Source organism: Ambystoma mexicanum, chromosome 5q (genome assembly GCF_040938575.1).
Source record: "Ambystoma mexicanum isolate Mex_15411 chromosome 5q, UKY_AmexF1_1, whole genome shotgun sequence".
NCBI lineage: Eukaryota > Metazoa > Chordata > Amphibia > Caudata > Ambystomatidae > Ambystoma > Ambystoma mexicanum.
The window spans coordinates 762,724,429-762,743,351 of record NC_090933.1 but is presented as its reverse complement, the minus strand read 5'-3'; positions in this window follow the sequence as shown (position 1 = coordinate 762,743,351).

The window sequence follows — 18,923 nt, the reverse complement described above, 5'->3', positions numbered from 1 at the left end:
AGAGGGTTTGTGTCTATCTGCCCTCTCACATCACTTCTTATTTCTCTCCTCTATCCAACTGATTCTCCTGTTGGCAGACAGACCTTCCCATTTCCGTCTTTGGCGTGCATTGGCTTAAGCACTTTCATGCTGGGGTTTCTCCTCATCCCTTCTTGTATGTCCCTCATGGAATTTAGAAGCATGGGACATACTTCATCCAGTTGGTCTCCCAATCCATGCACTGCCAGGCAGCTCCTCTCGGATGTTGTCAGCAGCCAGGCACATCCATGTTCTCCCTGAGTCACCCGCCTTCCTTTTCCAGCTGGTTTGTAATTCCAGGGTATAATTTTCACATTCTCTTGTTCCTCCTACTTTTATTATGCAACTCTGGGGCTTGCCTAGTTTCTCAGAATTGTCCTTTCTTTGTGTTGAAGCTATACTCTTCATAACTCCTTGTGGATTCTTTGTCTCAGTGGTGAACAGGCAGGTATTCTTTACACTCGTATGTGCTTACTCTTCACAGTTCCTGGCAGGTACTTATTTTTTGTAGTTACGTTAAAATAGCATATGTAAGAGGAGTCTATTTGTCTGAACCAACCATTTACATGGTACTGGACACTGTTGATGAGTATGGGGATGTTTGAAAAGGATTATACACTAACTCTAAACAAACTGTTTGAAGTTAATGGAAAATAACAGTTTCACGGTGCATAGCTGGACTTTGGGTGGCAGCATTGCACCGAATATGAAGTGTGTTCATGGTGACATGTACCATTTTACAAAAAGCACTGGTAAATGTTTTCTCACAGGTCCCCATGAGGTGAGTGTATTTCTCTTAGGCCAAGTATTTAAACTAAAGCATTGACCCTGGAGGTCTAGTGGGATTTTTAATAATTTGCAATGCCTGCCACCATCACACAAACTGGTGAAGTGGGAAAGCAAGGCCTGAGCCCACGCTCTCAGTTAATTTGCTAGCATTCCCAGGCAAAACACAAAGGCAGATATTCTACTTTTATTTTTACAAAAGCATTTATTAGTGGTTACTGTTTTAAGCACACCCAATTGTGCAATAGAAGGGGACTGAAGTACAAAGCAATTTGTGATTTGCACAGGATCATACCACTTTTTTGATGCAACGGGTCCAGGTCGGGAACACATGTCTCCGGATGACAAATTGCACATTTCCTACATCAGGGGTAAAAATGTCAAGATACAAACCAGGCATTAAACAGTAATCCCCCCTCAGTTCTCCAAATGCACAAAGAAAACCATGTATCACTCACTAAAAGTTAATCAATAGCCAATGGGCCTCATTACGAATCAGGCGTTAAGGGGTTAACGGCGCCGTAAACGGCGCCGACCCTTAACACCTGATTACAAGGTCCGTTAGCGCCATGGTGATATCAACGCCTGCTTTTTGCAGGCGTTAAAATCCATGGCGCTAATTACGCCACCGTAATTTACGGTGGCGTAATTAGCGCCTTCCCACTCCCATTATGCCCTATGGGGCAAAAATGGGAATGGGGAAGCGTAAAATGGGAAATGGGGATTTACCGCCCCACTCACCTTGGAATGGGGCGGTAAATCCGCCATCCACCATGGTGTAAACGACCCAGGCGGTAACTTACCGCCTGGGTCGTAATGAGGCCCAATGGCTAGTGAAGAGTGAACATTTTGAAGCTTGTCTTCCTTCATTTTGAAACAAACACATTGCTACAGTTAGTATTAACAAACAATATACCTGCTCCCATCTAAATATAGTTATCGTCCACTGGGTCATGGCTGGTGCTAGGGCTAGACTGTACACTTGTGTGCATGCACGGTCCTTCATTCACAAGTGATGGAGTGTCTTGCGTGTCTGGTTGGTTACAACTTCAAATTGTGCAAGCTGGTGGCGTTATTATTGTGATCATTCCATGGATCCAATTATACTGTGACAAAGTCACCTACTTTTCAATGGGAGCTGTGTTGAACCTAAGGGTATCTCCACTTTCGTCTGCAACCAAACCCCACTCCTATGTTGAGAACAAAAAAAACATATCCCACTGGGTTTTCCATCCTCCATACTGTAAATCCTATCGGAACATTTAAAAAAAATATATTTCAAACACGAACCACCAACTACAAATGGAGTAAGTACTGTGACGAGGAAGCCCCACACGGAGGTGATAGAAAAGTATCACCAACGTTCTAGTGGTTGTAAAAGAAGGGGGACTCACTTAGAAATAAAACCCTACAGAAAACAGAGCACGGGGGTGTGTAGTAGTAGCAGTGAATGGGAAAGGAGTAGCAGCAGAATCAGTTTTTCATAGTAGCAAAGGAAGAAAGCCGGGGGAACATTGTGGGATGGTAAACAAACAAGGAACTTCAATGAGTAATTAACGGAAGCTTCAGGAGAGCAGATACTTTGTCGCGAGAGGAATGCTATGAGAACTTCACTGCATGGTGCAACAGACCGCTACAGAAAGGACACATTTTATTGCGGGTGAGAGAACCTGTCAAAAGTAATGACTGGATAAAGGCCATGCTGATTCATTGTAGCGCACAGACATAACAAAAGGAAGAAACAGGAGGTTTGCCGCGTTAGGCTCTCAGCAATTGCAGAGAAGAGGGAGAAAGCACAGTGGGACAGATGTACCACCCCTGCGGGAGCCCAAGAGCCGGCTGAAACCAGGGCTTGCCGCAGGGGTACCGCCTGGGTGGAGACAGCATCATGCCTGAAAACGAATGGCATTTTATTAGGACTGATACGCAGCCTCTGGAAATCAGAACACATGGGGTGTGCTGACAAACACCTACTTAGTGTGTGACTGGAAGGAAAGAACCGTGTTCTACAGCACTCATATCAAGAGAGGCAGTGACAATGGGCACCGGGTTGTGGCGCTGAGTACAGGTGTTAAAAAAAAGGGAAGGTGGGGGGAGAATGGTTGGTGATAGTGCTCAGAGGGAATAAAGCAAGACTGGCTATGATAACCTATCGCGGGTGAACGGGTACGTGAATGGACCATGCCCCAAATAAAAATTGGACACCAATACGGGGTGGAGAACAGATTAAAAGAGATCTTACTATCAATATGCCAATACCCCATTAAATATAGACAAACTTGGTGGAGACCAGTTTATTGATCACCCATGCCATAATCTTCCTTGGTCCAGGAACTGTGAACTACATCATCATAAATAATCATTGGCAATAATCCCCAGAGTATATCAACTCTTTCAGAAACCAGTAAAGGTAACAAGCACATTTGTTCATGCACAACAAAGCTGTGGCTCAGCCGTATCTGGTGAGAAACTGGCACACCTACCAGCATAGGACAACATAACCGATATAAACAGCAGTGGGAATAAGGGATACTGTATTTCTAAAAGGACTGGAAAGACCATGGAAGTGGATTTTCCCTCTAGCATTACAAAGGTGCGATAGTAAGACCAAAGATGAGGATTTTCAACTTGGCACAGTGCACTGGAAAGACCCGGGAAGGGGATTTCCCCCCTGGCATTAGAAAAGTGTAACAGTAAGACCAAGGACAAGGATTTTCCCCTTGGCACTAAATTGGCCACCTTACGCCAATTAGACGGTGGTAAACACCCAGTGAAGAAAAGCTACAGGAAAGCAGACAACTACATATTATTTCCCCTGGTAGTAGTTTTGTAGCATTTAAGTGAGAGGGTCAGAATAGGTTTCAGACAAAGGACAGTGGATATTACTTTGGACATTCTGACAATGACTGGTCCAATGGTTCGTTTTCTTGAGGTAGGGAATCACCTCATAGAGTAAGGGCAAGTGAGGCATGTTTTCCTCCCCTGTTACTATTCAAATATAAGCATTGGAGAACAACATAATACAGTGTCCGTCTCTTTCGTCAGGTCCCTCACAGGGCTTAGAAGCTGGGGATCTCTCACCCGTGGCTCCTAGGTTTAGACCCTGACTGTAGGACATGGGTGATCTCATGAACTACATCTCCCACAATCCCCTTGATCAGGAAAAATCAGTTTGGGCAAGTCCAACCCTAACCCTGTAGGAGAATTGTCACAGGGACGCCACCCACACATTAGCAGAGGAGGAGAGAGATACAACCACTACCCCACAAAAAATAAGATATGTAAACATGTCCAGTGTAAAGAGCTTTGGATAAAAGCACTATATAAATAACAAATTATTGTTAATGTAATGGAGGAAGGGTCGTTTGGGACCCCCTACATTCCCGGTGAATTATACGTTAAGCTCATTCAATGGTTGGAAAAGTACCCTTGGCCTAGCCCCGATGGTGATCCAATGCCTCTCCAGGACCCCAGAGACTCCATTTTGTATTAACAACAACTCCATCTTTAACTAGGCCGCACATGAAACCCTCAGTGGCAAGCCTGCATCTCTTGCCTGTCCAGTGACGCACACGGCCAGCCCAGCAACCCCCACCTCCTCCCCACTGTGTGCGCTGTGGCTGGCCTGTTCTCACGGAAGCTTGGGTGCAAATTGTTGCAAGCTGACACTGTATCTCTCTTCTTCCTCTGAGATCATTGCCCTGTGTGTGACCGTACCAGAGCTAGGCTCATGGAAACCATCCATCTCCACAGACCTGCCTCTGCCCCAACAACCCCCACCTTAAGAGTTACTGTCTACATGAACCCTAAAACCCCTTGCTCTTTGATGTAGCAGGAGTAAGACCCCTGCCCATGGGCACGCCCTTGATTGCCTCTATATAACTAATCTTGAGCAAACATATATTCTCCATGTACTAACAAACCCTGACACCCCTGTTTGATCCTCGATGCATTTGATAAATGTACCCCGACAGTACCCGCCAAGATAAGGCACCTGGACCACCGCACCCCTGCCCCACTTTGGCCCAGGTGAAGAGCGCATACCTACTGGAACAATTTATAGACAACAATGTGTTGTGATGAATCTTAAATGTCTAATTAAATCTTGCATTCCCATGATGACTGAGAGGCTTAGCTTAGTTAGAGATATAGCTGCGTGGACACAGCATGACCCTTCACCCATCCCTGATGAGCCCAGCCGCCCCACACACTTCAAGAAGCAACAAGTTCAACCTCAGCCAACCCAGCACCAGTACTCGTAAACATTGTATACTGTCTTCTTTAATTGAACCAATGAAATGTATTTGTGTAACCTGTATAGCACACGTCATGGATGATGTGTTTTTGACATAAAATTTGAAGTTTTTGTATGATGGGCAGAGCGTCTGCGGAGTAGAGTGCTCTGCATGCCCCACTATATCTTTATATAATGAATACCTTTTACTCACTTGCAATCTCTCCTGGTCTCATTCCCTACTGGGGTGTGTCCATTGGTGTCCATTTATTCTATTGTTTTCCTGTGGGGAAAGACCACTTTCATTATTACTATTACTTTCAAATGGTCGCCGGTCGCTTTAAGTTTGTAAGGGGTGGTTAAGTGACTAATTGCTAAAGTCAAACCTATTTGTTTGTATCCATGCATTTGGACCAAAACGCATCGTCCCCCTAACACTTATGTCCATGAACAAATTTTCAGAAAAAAAATCCTAATATTAGAAATAGCTGTACAAGTTAATACAAGTATTTCATAGTTTCCTCAATTGCAGGACTCTGCACAATATGGAAGAACAAAGATTACGATGGATGATGCCATGGCCCTACTTCATCAAGAGTCTCCAATAGATTTAATTTTTTTTTTTTTAAAGACACCAGAGCTCCTTATTCAGAAAAACCTATGATGTATTTTTGGATGAAGTCACGTTTAGGAATATATTTATACTATTCCAAAAAAGTATCATTTGTTTGTAAATGGATAACATTTATACACCCATTGCCAGATGTTATCTTTATTTTTAGCTGTTTCAATTTGGAAACAGATGTATCCTTAACCTAATCAAGCCCTATAACTGTTTATAATAATTGTCTGCTCTAAAGGGTCTATGTTTGTTGAGTTAACCATTGCCTCCTAAGTAGGGGATGTAAATGTTATTAATCTGTATATTTGATCTTCAAATAATAAGCACTGCCTATTTTTATCACATTGCTTAATGAGGTCAGGCTTCCTCAGTTCTTATAAGGGGTAAAGGAGTTTAATTGAGGTACAAATAAACAGAGATGCCAAAATGTGCCTTTCTATCTTGCTAATTCCTTATCTACATTGTTTATACATATTTTAAGACCATACGTTATAGTTGGGACACATTTCTGAATGTATAATGTATGAATAGGTATTAAAAATCTCCCATCTTGTGATTCATGCCTCCTCAATACTGTTCCAAGAAGAAATGTCTATTTAACTTGTTTTATCATGCTTTTTCTTTCTTCATTTCTTCGAATGTGCTACAAAACTCCATGCCCAGGTATTTTATTTCCTTAACACTTACAAGCTTTTCATTATTAATATTCCATGACACTGATTTCTTTACTTGTTTATTTTTGCCTTTATTGCAGCACACAAAACCAGTATCTAAGCGCTAGTTTCATTGAGGGGAAAAGGGGGAGTGGGAAGGGAAATGCATTGAGTCTTAGGAGGAGCAAAGTTAGTTGAACAGCCAGGTCTTTAAGTTCATGCAGAAGCTCCAGTAGGCCGGGACTGATTACTTTTAGTCCAAATTAATAATCACATTTTTTGTTTTCGAAAGCGTATGCATTTGATTCAGAGATCTCTGAAATTTCAATGGTGTCTGGTGAAATATTACAACGCTGTCAGCATATGATGAAGAGGCAATATGACTATTACCTACTTTTGATGGAAAATACTCCCCTTTTTGGAGAGATGCAAACCAGTTAGATGGATGTTCAGAAAGTGTGGTGCTAACACAAAGCTTTGTTTATGTCCCTTACAGCTTTTTATCTTCCATACTTGTATGTTTAAAATAACCACTCTATCCCACCTGATCAATTTCTCTTCACGAATATTCTCAGTCATGTATTTTTTAAATGTATTGAGATGTGTATCATTGCATAAAATTACCAATTTTTGGAAGTTTAGTGACAATGCCCAGAGATTGGGTCTATTGATTCAGAATGAAGTGTTAAAATTAATCAATAACATCAAGCATGCATTGTCACTGTGATATGTTCTCTATAGCTTAATCATTCCAAATTTAAGAAATGTTTGCTATGAAACATAAACATAATCAAGTCTCTATTCAATGAAAGTATCAAGCTGTGTGAAGCTACTGGGTTTGTCACAATAGACTCTCCCATTTAACATTATCATTCCCCAATTCACAGAGAAATCAGCCCAAAGTGACCCACTTGCATTGGCTCTTTTTGGTAATATTTTCGGCGAGGGTATTTCTTCAAAGTATTCCTTAGCTAATTGTAAAACCTCATGTCTCCCGTTACATATAGAATTCAAATCTCCCAGCATAAGATAAATGTACCCAGATTTCATTCAAACCTGTCTTCCAGAGCTAAATTCAGCAGTGATATTTAATCTATCTGTAAACATTAATTATCAATCCATATTCCATTTGTTATAATTAATTCAAAAGGCTAGTAACCATCGCTAATATATATTGAGCATATATCATGTTGTCAAGTTCATAAGAATGTATATTATTTCTCACAACAATTATTGACAATTACGGTAATGGTGCCAGTGTTTCCGCGTCTGTCTGCGGGCAGTGGGTTGCAGATGTATACAGAAGGAAGAATTATTCTGTGATTGTAAAGCAGCCACAAGATCGGTAGTAGGGCTTTGAAGAAAGTTTTCCTCCTGGTTAGATGGAACAATCACAGACTGATGAAAAATGCAATGCTCTAAATTAATGTCATCTACCTGATGAGGCACTCGTGCAGTACAATTCAACAACCGAAAACATTTAGGATTGGCTGGTTCTAATGTTACACCTTGCGGATCCACCTGTAGATGTTCTTAATTGGGCGACAACTCCTTTGGAGACATATTCCACCTACCATAAATCAGTCGCTCAAAATTTCTATTTGTTTAAGTTCTTTGAATTAGCATAAGACCCCCAATTTACCAATATGTATTCCCTTCACTCTCCATCGAATCGAAAAACACACAGGGTTACACAGAAGATCTATTGATAAAAAAATAGAAATAATTGAATCAATTTAAACATGAGCAAATTATGCATCTATGAAATTCCAACTTCAATGAAGAATGATCAATACACTGGTGACATCACTTTTCTTTGCTACATTTACTTGAAAATACAGTTGTAAACACACTTCCCATCTATACATTTGGTTTACACAGAGCACCCATCCACTTTGGATTGAAACATGAATGAGGACTGTGGTTAAAGATTTCATTTGATAAAAACTAAATTGAATCAGAATATCCCTGCCTATCTAAGTCTATCTACTTCCCCATTATTTAAATAGATAACCCCACTTTAGTCAATGGACATGTCAACATTTCAAACAACATTCTAGAAAATTCAATTGAAATACCTGCCACTTGACTTTCCTCCATGTAAATTGCTTGTAAAGAGAAAAATATCTGTTTAATATGCCTGTTCACTAGATTCCCTTCAAAGATGCTTCTATTGCATTCCCGGGTAAAAGTGTACCTTTCTCATTTTCAATGGACAACTTAAAGGTGGGAAAACGGGTAGTGGTTAATTACCCTTTGCCTTTTGTCTTGAATGGTTCAGCGCCGTAACAGAACTGTGCTTGGTGATATAACTAGGAAATGATATCAATTTACATTATTTTTCGAGGCATGCACACAGTGAGATATCCTTTTGACTCCCTGAATACTTCTACTGTGATTGATCATTACAAAGAGAAGGAGGCAGGCGATCTCCCAGAATACACACTATGGGCCTTGATCTATCAAATCTCTAATTCCAGAAGCACATACTCTTCTGAAATATTTATACATTTCTGTTTATTACAGTCAATTTATATTACTAAAAAATGAAAGTAGTATGGTTTTAATCTATTCGCCTGTAGAGCGTTGCTCCCTTTAGGATTATTTCCCCTTAATATTATACTTGCATTGAATTTCCTGGGCTCAATCCCAGACAGGTGGGCACCCTCTTAAGGACTGGTTCAGATCTAACCCTCTCGAACTGGTGGGTGTTACATGAGCAAAGATAAACAGTTTTTATGTACATAGTTGCTCATGCATCTTTTATGTATTTAGTACCTTATTCATGTAATGGCATTTGATTGCACCAGGCTCTGGATTGTTGATTAAGGTTCCAGGACTACCCTGGAGCCACTATTGTTAGAGAATGTTTGATTTTGAAAAGAGAGCCGGTTGAAGATGTAAGATTCTGGTTCTGCTAACACTCTTACAGGATGTCCCGCTGCCAATATATTGCTGTTAACATGAATAAAGAGTGAATTGTAACTTACTAAGGCTGCGTCTTTCTTCCCAATACTGGCGACGAGTGTGCTGGTGCAGGGATGGCTTCCAGGCTGATTGATTGTGAAATTGTGCAGGTTTATGTCTGTGTGGATGAACTGTGTTATGGTGTTGCCACTGTTTCCAAGGGCCGCCCAGACTGCTGCGACTAAATATGGTCAACGGACGCCACCGTGGATTTGGTGCTGCCTCCCTGACTAGTGCTGTCGCAGTGGTTTTGCGTCATGGTGGAGAGTCCAGTATGTGAAGGTCCCACACGAGAGGCTGGAGAGCCCTCCTTCAAGGTTTTAGGCACAGCGTGAGCAGGCATGAAGTAGGAGAAGAGTGAGCGCCAAGGTGCACTGAGAAAAGGAACTTGCAATGTTTAGTTACGTGCACCCATTCTGGGTTGCTGTGACGACCGTATACAAATGAAGGTACCAGAGGTCCAACAGACATTCTATTACTTACCGGCTGATGCCCGTTTTAGGGACAGGCAACTAATCGTGTCCACTGTGGAGTAGGAAGTCAATGGATTATTTGGTTAATTTGTGCGTGGATTGGGGCAGACACACAACAAGATGACTGATACAAAGATGAACATTTCAGGGCCTATGTTTTTCTTGTAGGCGAGCCACAAATAAAGTGGTCTGACTGGAGAGAAGGTTTTTGAAGTACCTACATGGGGTGTATGGGGGTAAATTCTCCACAGATAAAAAAGATTGACTATTGTAACATTGCTTGAGTTAGGAGGGGAAGGCTGTCTTCAGAAAACTGCCAGAATTGACTGATGGTGAGGCGGAAGGCCTAAATAGTTTTGAAAAATCCTTGAAAAAGCTGGACATGCATTTTACTAAAAGAAGGAATAATTTCCTCGCCAGGTAGCACTTTTCAGTGTTAGATCAAAAGAACTGTGAATCTATTGAGGAATCCATGACAGTTCCACAGGAGTGTAATGCCAATATGGCAGAAAAATGGAAGGGTAGCAGAAACCCAGGACAAAAGGAGAAATGGAAGACATCCTGTAAAAAGAAGACATCAACTAAAATAATTGAGGGAAGGCTGAATGAAAAAGGGTGTTATCACTGTGGGAATTTCACCCATCTGGCAAATGACAAACCTTGCTTCACCCAACATGAGAGTAGAGAATGTGGGAAAAAGGAGCATTTGGCCCATTGCTAAAAACATTGGTCCAAATTTGGGGGTTTGAAGTGCATGTAGGAGGATGTGGGTCATTGGCAGGATGCTGAGACTTGTGTGGTGAATGTGGTGGTTGCCGAACCCAAGAGGGTCAAGCTGCATGCAGAGATGGAGATGAACAAGGTGGGTGTACGGTTATTAATGGACAGTGGAGCTGATTATACCCCGGTGAATGTGGACAACTGGAGGCAGAAGCTTCACTACTGTGAATTACAGGAACCCACAGTGGATGCTCATGACTATGAGGAGGTACCAATTGATATTTTGGGTGGGTTTTGGGCAGGGATTGGTTTTATGGAACGTCAGACCACTGACATGGTGACAGTAACTCGCAAAGGGGGAAATATGCTATCATGGGACACACAGGCAGATCATGCGATAAGGTTAGGTCCCGATCACCCCTCCCAGGTGGTAGTATCACACAAATGTAATGGAGTGGTGAGCAAGGTGAATGCTGATGATACAGATGTGAAGAATTGGTTTCCAAGTGTATTTGAGGAAGTGACAGGTTGTTTGAAGGGGTTTGTGCACCTCATAAAGTTGAAAGTGGGTGCGATGCCTGTCAGAGCCAAACCCAAAATAATACCCTTCACTTTCCGATCCAATATTGAAAAGAAACTGAAGCGAATGCTAGATGAAGGCATCATAGAGGCTGCTTGGTGGGTCAGTCTAATTGTTGTAGTGCGGAAACCCAATGGGAGTGTGAGATTGTACGTAGACCTTTGGGCTTTGACCAAGTGCTTGGTTCTAGATAGGTTCCCTTTGCCAATGATAGGGGATCTGTTGGCTGAAATCATGGGTGCGGAAATGTTTTCCACAATAGAGTTGAAAGCGGTTTATCATGAGGTTCGATTGCACTATGAGTCAGTAGAGTTGACATCTCTTATTACGCTATTTGGGATTTTCTGTTCTAAAAGAATGCCCTTTGAATTGATATCATATCAAGTGTGTTCCACAGAGTGATGAGTAGATTGGGATGGTAGGAGTATGTTGCTACCAGGATGACATCTTGGTGTGGGGAAGAAGTATGGAGGATCATGATGAGAGATTAAGAGAAGTTTTAAGAAGATTATGTGAGGCTGGATTGACTATTATTGGAGAAGTGTAGATTTAGGTTGAACAAAGTTCAGTACCTGCGTCATGAGTTGTATGCTCAAGGTATTAAACCCAGGATGGCTGCTGTGGAGGCAATAGGAAAATGTAATCCACAGGAGGACAAAGGGGCATTATCCTTGTAATTGGGATTGGTGGAGTACTATGTCAAATTTGTTAAATATTTGGCAGAGAGAACCAAAGAAATTAGGTGTTTGGGTAAGGATGGCGTTTGATTTGTGTGGAGTGATGCATGCCAGAAGGAGTTTGAAGATGTAAGGAAATGTCTAACTAGTGCCCCGATATTGATGGGGTTTCAAGAGGACTGGGAAGGGTGTTTGTATGTGGAGTCCAGTGAAAATTGGAGTGTAGTGTGTGTTGATGCAGGAGAAAGTGAAGGAGGTAAAAACTATGGTGTTTGCTGCATGGGTGCTCAAGGAATCAGAACAACATCATTCTGTGGTGGAAGCACTGGCATGTGTTTGGGGAATTGAGAAGTTGAAGAATTATTTTTGCAAGAGGAGGTTTGTCATTGTGACAGATCATGAGCCTTTGGTGGGCATGTCCAGAAGAATAGGTCCGGAAGGAGTGTTTAGATTTTGAGGTGGATTACAAGTTCGCAAGGTATGGATTTTGAGCAGTGGCACATATACGGAGAATTTAATGTGGTTGTGAATGCTTTATCTTGCAATGCTGTTGAAGGTGATGATGGTGAAGAGAAGGTAGTGAAAGGGGAAGTCTTTGGTAATTACCACATTGGAGATGAAGAAAATTGGCATGCTCAGTGTATGGTTGGCCAACATTTATCAAAAGATAGTAACATTTGTCCAGAAGAGATGGTAAAGTGTGGAGTTGTAGGGTGACTTGCAGAAATACAAGATGGTGAAGAATAAATGAAGACATACAAGAGGGTGAAAAATGAATTGAGTGTGCAGAGGGGAGTGCTGGCCAGAGGAGATTGCATTGTGGTTCCTGGAGGGTATGAGGAAAAATGTGATGTAGCTGCCCATAAAGGTCATTTGGGCATATGTAAAAGCAGGAGATACTGGTGGCCTGGTATGGACAATGCAAAAGAGGAATTCTTGAAGGAGTATGAGGGTTGCCACATCAGTGACATGGTGCTCTTAACCAGGGCTCCACCGATGAAGCTGACAGAGCTGCTGAGTACTGTGTGGGACGTGGTGCCCAGTAGTTATCTTGGGTCTTATTGCAGAGAGAGGATGTTAAAGGGATGTTAAATCAATTATGTGGCTGTGGCTTTAGAAATGGCCTGAGGTGTGTGTGGTGAAGGATATCAGTGCCAGGAGTGTTGTACAATTTCTGGAATTAATATTATGAGAGGGGTTTCCAAGGAAAATCATGTCAGACAATGGCCCAAAGTTTGCAGAGAAGGAAATAGAAGAATTCCTGGATGATAATAGGGTGCAGCATGCAATGACAACATTGTACAATCCTAAAGGGAACGCATTGATAGAAAGTTTTAACAGGACCATTATGGATATTATAAGGATTGGTGTGGCGGTTGGTGATGGAGAGAGTTGCTCAGTATAGGGTGGCGCCTCATCAACTGACCTGTGTGTCACCATTCAAAGTCTTGAGGAGGAGGTTCGCAAAGTGCAAATTGCATCCAGGATGGATGAGAATGTATGGTGCTGAGACCAGCGGTGGCAGAAGAGGTGGTGAAGAAAAGAATAGTAGGTGATTGCCAAAGAGAGGTATGAATGGAAGAATTGTACCAGTAAAAGGGCAATGCCCACAGGTACAATGGTAAAGGCGAGGCTTGAAAGGAGAGTCAAAAAACACATTATGAAATATTCAAGACCGATGGAAGTGAAGGAAGATTTGGGTAATGCAGTCTGGTTGATGAATGGTGAGAAGTGGGGGAAGGAAAGGGTGGCCATCTAGAAATAGCTGTGGTTTGACTAGGAAAGGGAAGGAGGTGTGTTACATGTGCAAAGATAAACTGTTTTATATGCATAGTTGCTCATACATATTTTATGTATAGAGTTCCTTATTTATGTAATGGAATTTGATCACCCAAGACTCCAGATTGTTGATAAAGGTTCCAGGCCTACCCTGGAAACACTGTTGTTAGAGAATGTTTGGTTGAAGATGCAAGAGTCTGGGGCTGCTAACACTGTTACATGATGTCCTGCTGTCAATACAAATAAAGAGTGAATTGACACTTTCTAAGGCTGGTTCTTCCTTTCCAATAGTGGGCATCAGTTATAGAAATGGTGTCAGCTTCCCTCCAGTCCAGTGCCCTAATTTATGTATTTGGGCCTACGTACTGTCTTTTCCACTGAAGAAGGCCTGGGACTTTACCTCCAAGTAAGCCTCTATTACAGTGTACTTTCAGTAATCCAAAAATGGGTCCAAAAGGAAAGCAATTTATTTATTTGTCATATCTGTTGTTATCAATTCTCCTTTCTGTATTTCTTCCCTTCCATGAGCCAGTTGGTAAATGAGCAAGTTAGTCAGTGTGTTCACAGATTGTAAGGGATTGGACTTTTATAGATCAGCAACTACTCCCTTTAGAGTTGTGTCTAATCTTTCCAAATTGGTAAATGTATTTCATTGGTCAGTGTTCCACAAGTGGTATCCCACTAAACCATGCTCTTTGTACTCATTAGGCATCTTTAAGAAGAGGGCAGTCTAATATGAGTGACCTCTAAAGCCAGTTTCCTGCCCATTTGATGAGATGTCATCTTAGAGATTTCTACATTTACGAACAACAGTAGTTTTTTAGAACTGCATGTTCCACACATGTAATTAAGTTGCTAATCAGTTCACCAGCTTGCTCTCACATAGACACATCACATAATGTGCCTTTAATTTGTGCACAGCATATGGGGGCTGTGTTGGAGGTATTCTTGTTTTTCCATCTGACACATTTATACAAACATTCCATTCCCAGCTCAGAATAACAGGCTCACTGGCAGGAAGGATGGGGTATATGAATCGCTGGCGTGCACCGTTTCTGAGCAAAAATATCCACATTCGCCTTATTTACTTGATGAAATGAACATGAAATAAATACTGTTTAAATTCAGCCGATAGAGCTTTTTACCCTGTTGTAGTTCCATTAAGAATGAAGTCTTTAGGACTTTTTGTTCAAAGATTACAAGTGAAAATATGATTCAATATGCACATTTCACATAGTACATTTTCTTCTTACATATAATGAGATGAATCACAATCTGGAATGGCATCTCCAGTTCTTGACTAAGAACAGAACATCTGTTGGCATATAATATTAGTTCCTTTGTATCTGAGATCTGGGCCATTTATGACTACTGAAAATGCTGGTAGCCATGGTGCAATGTCCTTTGAGTTTTAGTTGCTCATAGCCACATTTTTACATAGCTCTTCCCCTTGAGTGATTGCAGGATCTGGCTGCCTCTTGGCTCCCCAAAGGTGCAACATTTCCTCTCCCTTGCTGATGGAGGGAATATGATTACTTGAGAGGAGACAGCTTCTCAGAAATAATTTCATGTATTTATAAGGCATTATTCTAGGTCCTGTGGCAGCTGGAAGCTGTAAAGTAGAAACAAGTTATTTTATTACCCAGTCCTGAGAACTCCAGGCAAAGTCATAAGGTTTTATTGTGAGCTTGTAAAGCAAGGGTTTCACAAGGGAAACAATGCCATCCCCATTTCCTGTTGCTGGGGTAAGGAATATTTACATAGGAAGGGTCAACCCCTACTCCCACTGGTGGCTGGGGTTAGATAATTGCATATACAAATATTGATTCCACCATGTTGACTTGTTCATAATAACTTATGTATAAATTAGAATTCATAGGTATGAGTATCCCTACCAGATATCCCATAGAGTATTCCTGACATGGTGATCTAAATGAACATATACTAAAAATAGCTAGTTCGAAGAGATGAAAAAGACTGTTTTTTATTTTGATCAAAAACAAAAGTGTATATAAAGCTTACAACATATAGTGAGAACATTATAAATCAACAATAGTTAATGTGTGTAACAAATATACAGCATATAGATTTCCATACAGGGATTTTAGGACAATGCTTTGAATAGAGTCATAGTATTGAATAGAAATAAATAGGGTATCCACAAACACAAGAAAACACAGTGAAAGAAAATATTTAGTGAGCTTGTAAAACAAATGACTAGGTAAACCACTTAGTCGGTGGTTGACACACAATATTAGTCTCCTGAATTGGAGACTTCATTGACAATTGGATGCAATGCCATTGGATGTGTCTTAATAACACCAAGATTGAACTGATGATTTTTGGGACTCAACAAGCCAGATCTAGATTAGGGACAGAATACCAGGCGTTCATCATTAAACAGGCCAAGATCTCAGTGATGCCGCAGGTCAAAACCCTGGGAATGATTGTGGAAGCCTCACTAGGATCAGAGGCACAGGTAAATTACCTACAGAAAAACAACGCCTATTATATGCGACTCATGAGAGCCATAAGACCATTTATAAATGAGGCGAATGCGGCTACCATAGCAAGAGCAGTCATACTGTCACGTCTGGACTATGGTAACGCCCTACTGATCGGAGCCTCAAAAAGAGAACTTCAAAAGTGTCAGGTTATGGAAAACGACGCAGTTCGCAGCATTAAGAACATTAAAAAAAGGGAGCATGTTACAACAGGGAGAAGATCCCTACATTGGGTAAGGGTGGAAGAAAGAATACTCTTCAAATCTATGGCCATAGTACACAGATGTGCATATGGAGAAGCCCCGAAGTACTGCAAAAAACAATTCTCACTGTACATGCCACAAAGGAGCCTCAAATCAGAGAACAAGGCTTTTCTGAAAGTTCCCAGAGCAAAGCGCGCGCATGGAGGGGGAACATCCTTTCCAGTCATGGCCGCAATCCGCTGGAATAAATTACCACCAATCCTACGGCAGGAAGAGAATTACTTAGGTTTTAGGAAACTCCTGAAAACTCACCTCTTCATGTGAAAAAACCTGTATTACACCCGCATGTCAGGATAGTTTAAAACTCGCTCCCTACAATGAATTAACATGGATTTGCCCCGCGCCCTGATGCCTTGCGGGCGACCGGCGCGTTACAAACCAAAATACAATACAATACAATATTCAGAAGTTTGTTCAACTAGGTTGGAGTCTGCCTAAAATGATGACGTCAGTGCATAAGCTCCATTTTCCCAGGTAAAGGTCTGCCAACGTGTTGGTAACATTTTGATGGAGTAAGGAATGCCATTTGTGCATACAGGTCCTGTTGCTGGATTCATTCACCATTGCAGCCTTCAAAAGTTAAAAGTCATTTTATTTACCATTTTGCAATTGTCACATTAAACAGCTTAACATAACATTTCTTTGCAGTCACATTCCTTTAAGGACGTTTTGGTTTGCATTTTTTCTTTCACGTAGATTTCCCTTTTCATTTAATTGTTTATAGAGCTTAAGTAGAGCTTTTAGAACTAAGTGTACAATTCTTAGCATCTCAGGGATAGGCGTTTTCCGACTCCCTGTGATTATCATGAAATAAATGTAAAAATTAGGGGTTTTGAGGAAGCTGTGAGTCACAATTAGATCTTGAATCCTCCAGCAATATACTGTTAATTGTACTACATAATATTCCTGCTGTTTCCGATACAATTATATCTTCATTGTTTCTTTTTGTTTTTGACTCAGAGTGAATTGCTATTATTAATTCCATTTGTCTTTCTAATATCTAGGTCTCCACCTGAGAATGATGCAAAATTACCTCCTGTACCAGTATAGTATTCCTACTCTAGGTCCACTCCATTAGACTCAGGAGGACATACATTGATATTGGAAGGCACTGATTGATGTCTGTTTTAAAAGAAAATGTAATCTTTGCCAATGGCGCACACAGTGCCTGTAGCATTGGCATTTGCAAGCCAGACTAATTGGGTAAGACCTTAATCCCTCCAGAAGCTTAGTTATGGTTCCAAGGTAAATGTTAGTGGTTCTTCCTCAACCGCATGATCTATGCGATTGTGCAGATTATCGGGGTAATTCATAGAATTATGCGCACAAGTGGCGGGCGCGGCTGATTTCCGCGCACAGCGTATTCATGGATTTTAGCCTCCAAAACCAGCCGTGCCACAGAGTGGCGCAGTGACCCTGCAGCAGCGCCAGTTACGCCCCCAAGAACGCCCTTGCGCAAGGAAAAGACATCAAAATCCCCAATCCAGCGCAAAGGGCTGCGCTAACTCTGGACCAGCTAACAGGGCTGCCAAACAGCAAACGCCAAGCGGGGAACATGTATTACTGGGGTTCGCGTGAAGTTTCACACGTGATTGGAGCAGGGTACGTGTATTACGGGGTTCGCCACCGAAGTTGGTGTCCTGGTGGAGCATGTCCTGGGGCATTATGACCTCTGCCTCTTGGACCTTCCCTCGGCAGCTGCGGCCTGGGACTCGGCACTGGACTCCTCACTCCCCGACAAGATGACAACCTGGGAGGGGAGCCGGGCCTTGCTCCACAGCACCCTCTCCGCTCTCTCCGCTCTCTTCTTCAGTTGACGCTGCAGACAGGGAGAGATAATCAGGGCACTGTACAATGGACTGATACACGCATGACAGTTGCACATGAGTGGCATTGTTTAACTACAGACACGGCATCACACTCCACGACACACATGTCATTTTAACTCACAAACATGAACATTTCAACAGCAATATTGCACCAGGCAGCACCATCCATACACATACAACAGCATGAACAGCCAAAAGTGAGCCTGACATCACAGGAAACACAAGGAGTGCACTAGACATGCACACACGCCACCACACTTACATGCATGTCTACATCTCCTCCAACTGTTGCAGTGATGAGATCGGCATACATGTCACATCTGCCATTCATCCTTCTACATATCAATGTCACGTGCATCCATGTTGCATCACAGTTGCACAATTGTCAGATACACATACATGCACATGTACACAGTGCAGATACATGCATTATGAACCACCATCCATGCCACAACCATGCCAATGTACATACACAGAAATTCAAACATGCGTGCTCCCACACCTGCATTTGCCCAGCATGCTTACCAACACATACACCATCAATGTGTCTCACAACTGAGAGGACTCACATGTGGCAGCCTCACGCCCATGTTCATGCACATCCCTACATGCCCCTACATAAACACATGTGCAACCTGCACACTACTGGCACACCACAACACGCACAGTGTACTATCAACATGCATGTAGACTTACCGCTCGACTCCAGACGGGTCTGCCTCTCAAGGATCTGGACGTAGAGCGCTGGGCACATGCGTTCCAGGACCCTCATTTGATGGTTCGACAGCTGGCTCCGGCGCCCCTTGGCATCTGCTGCC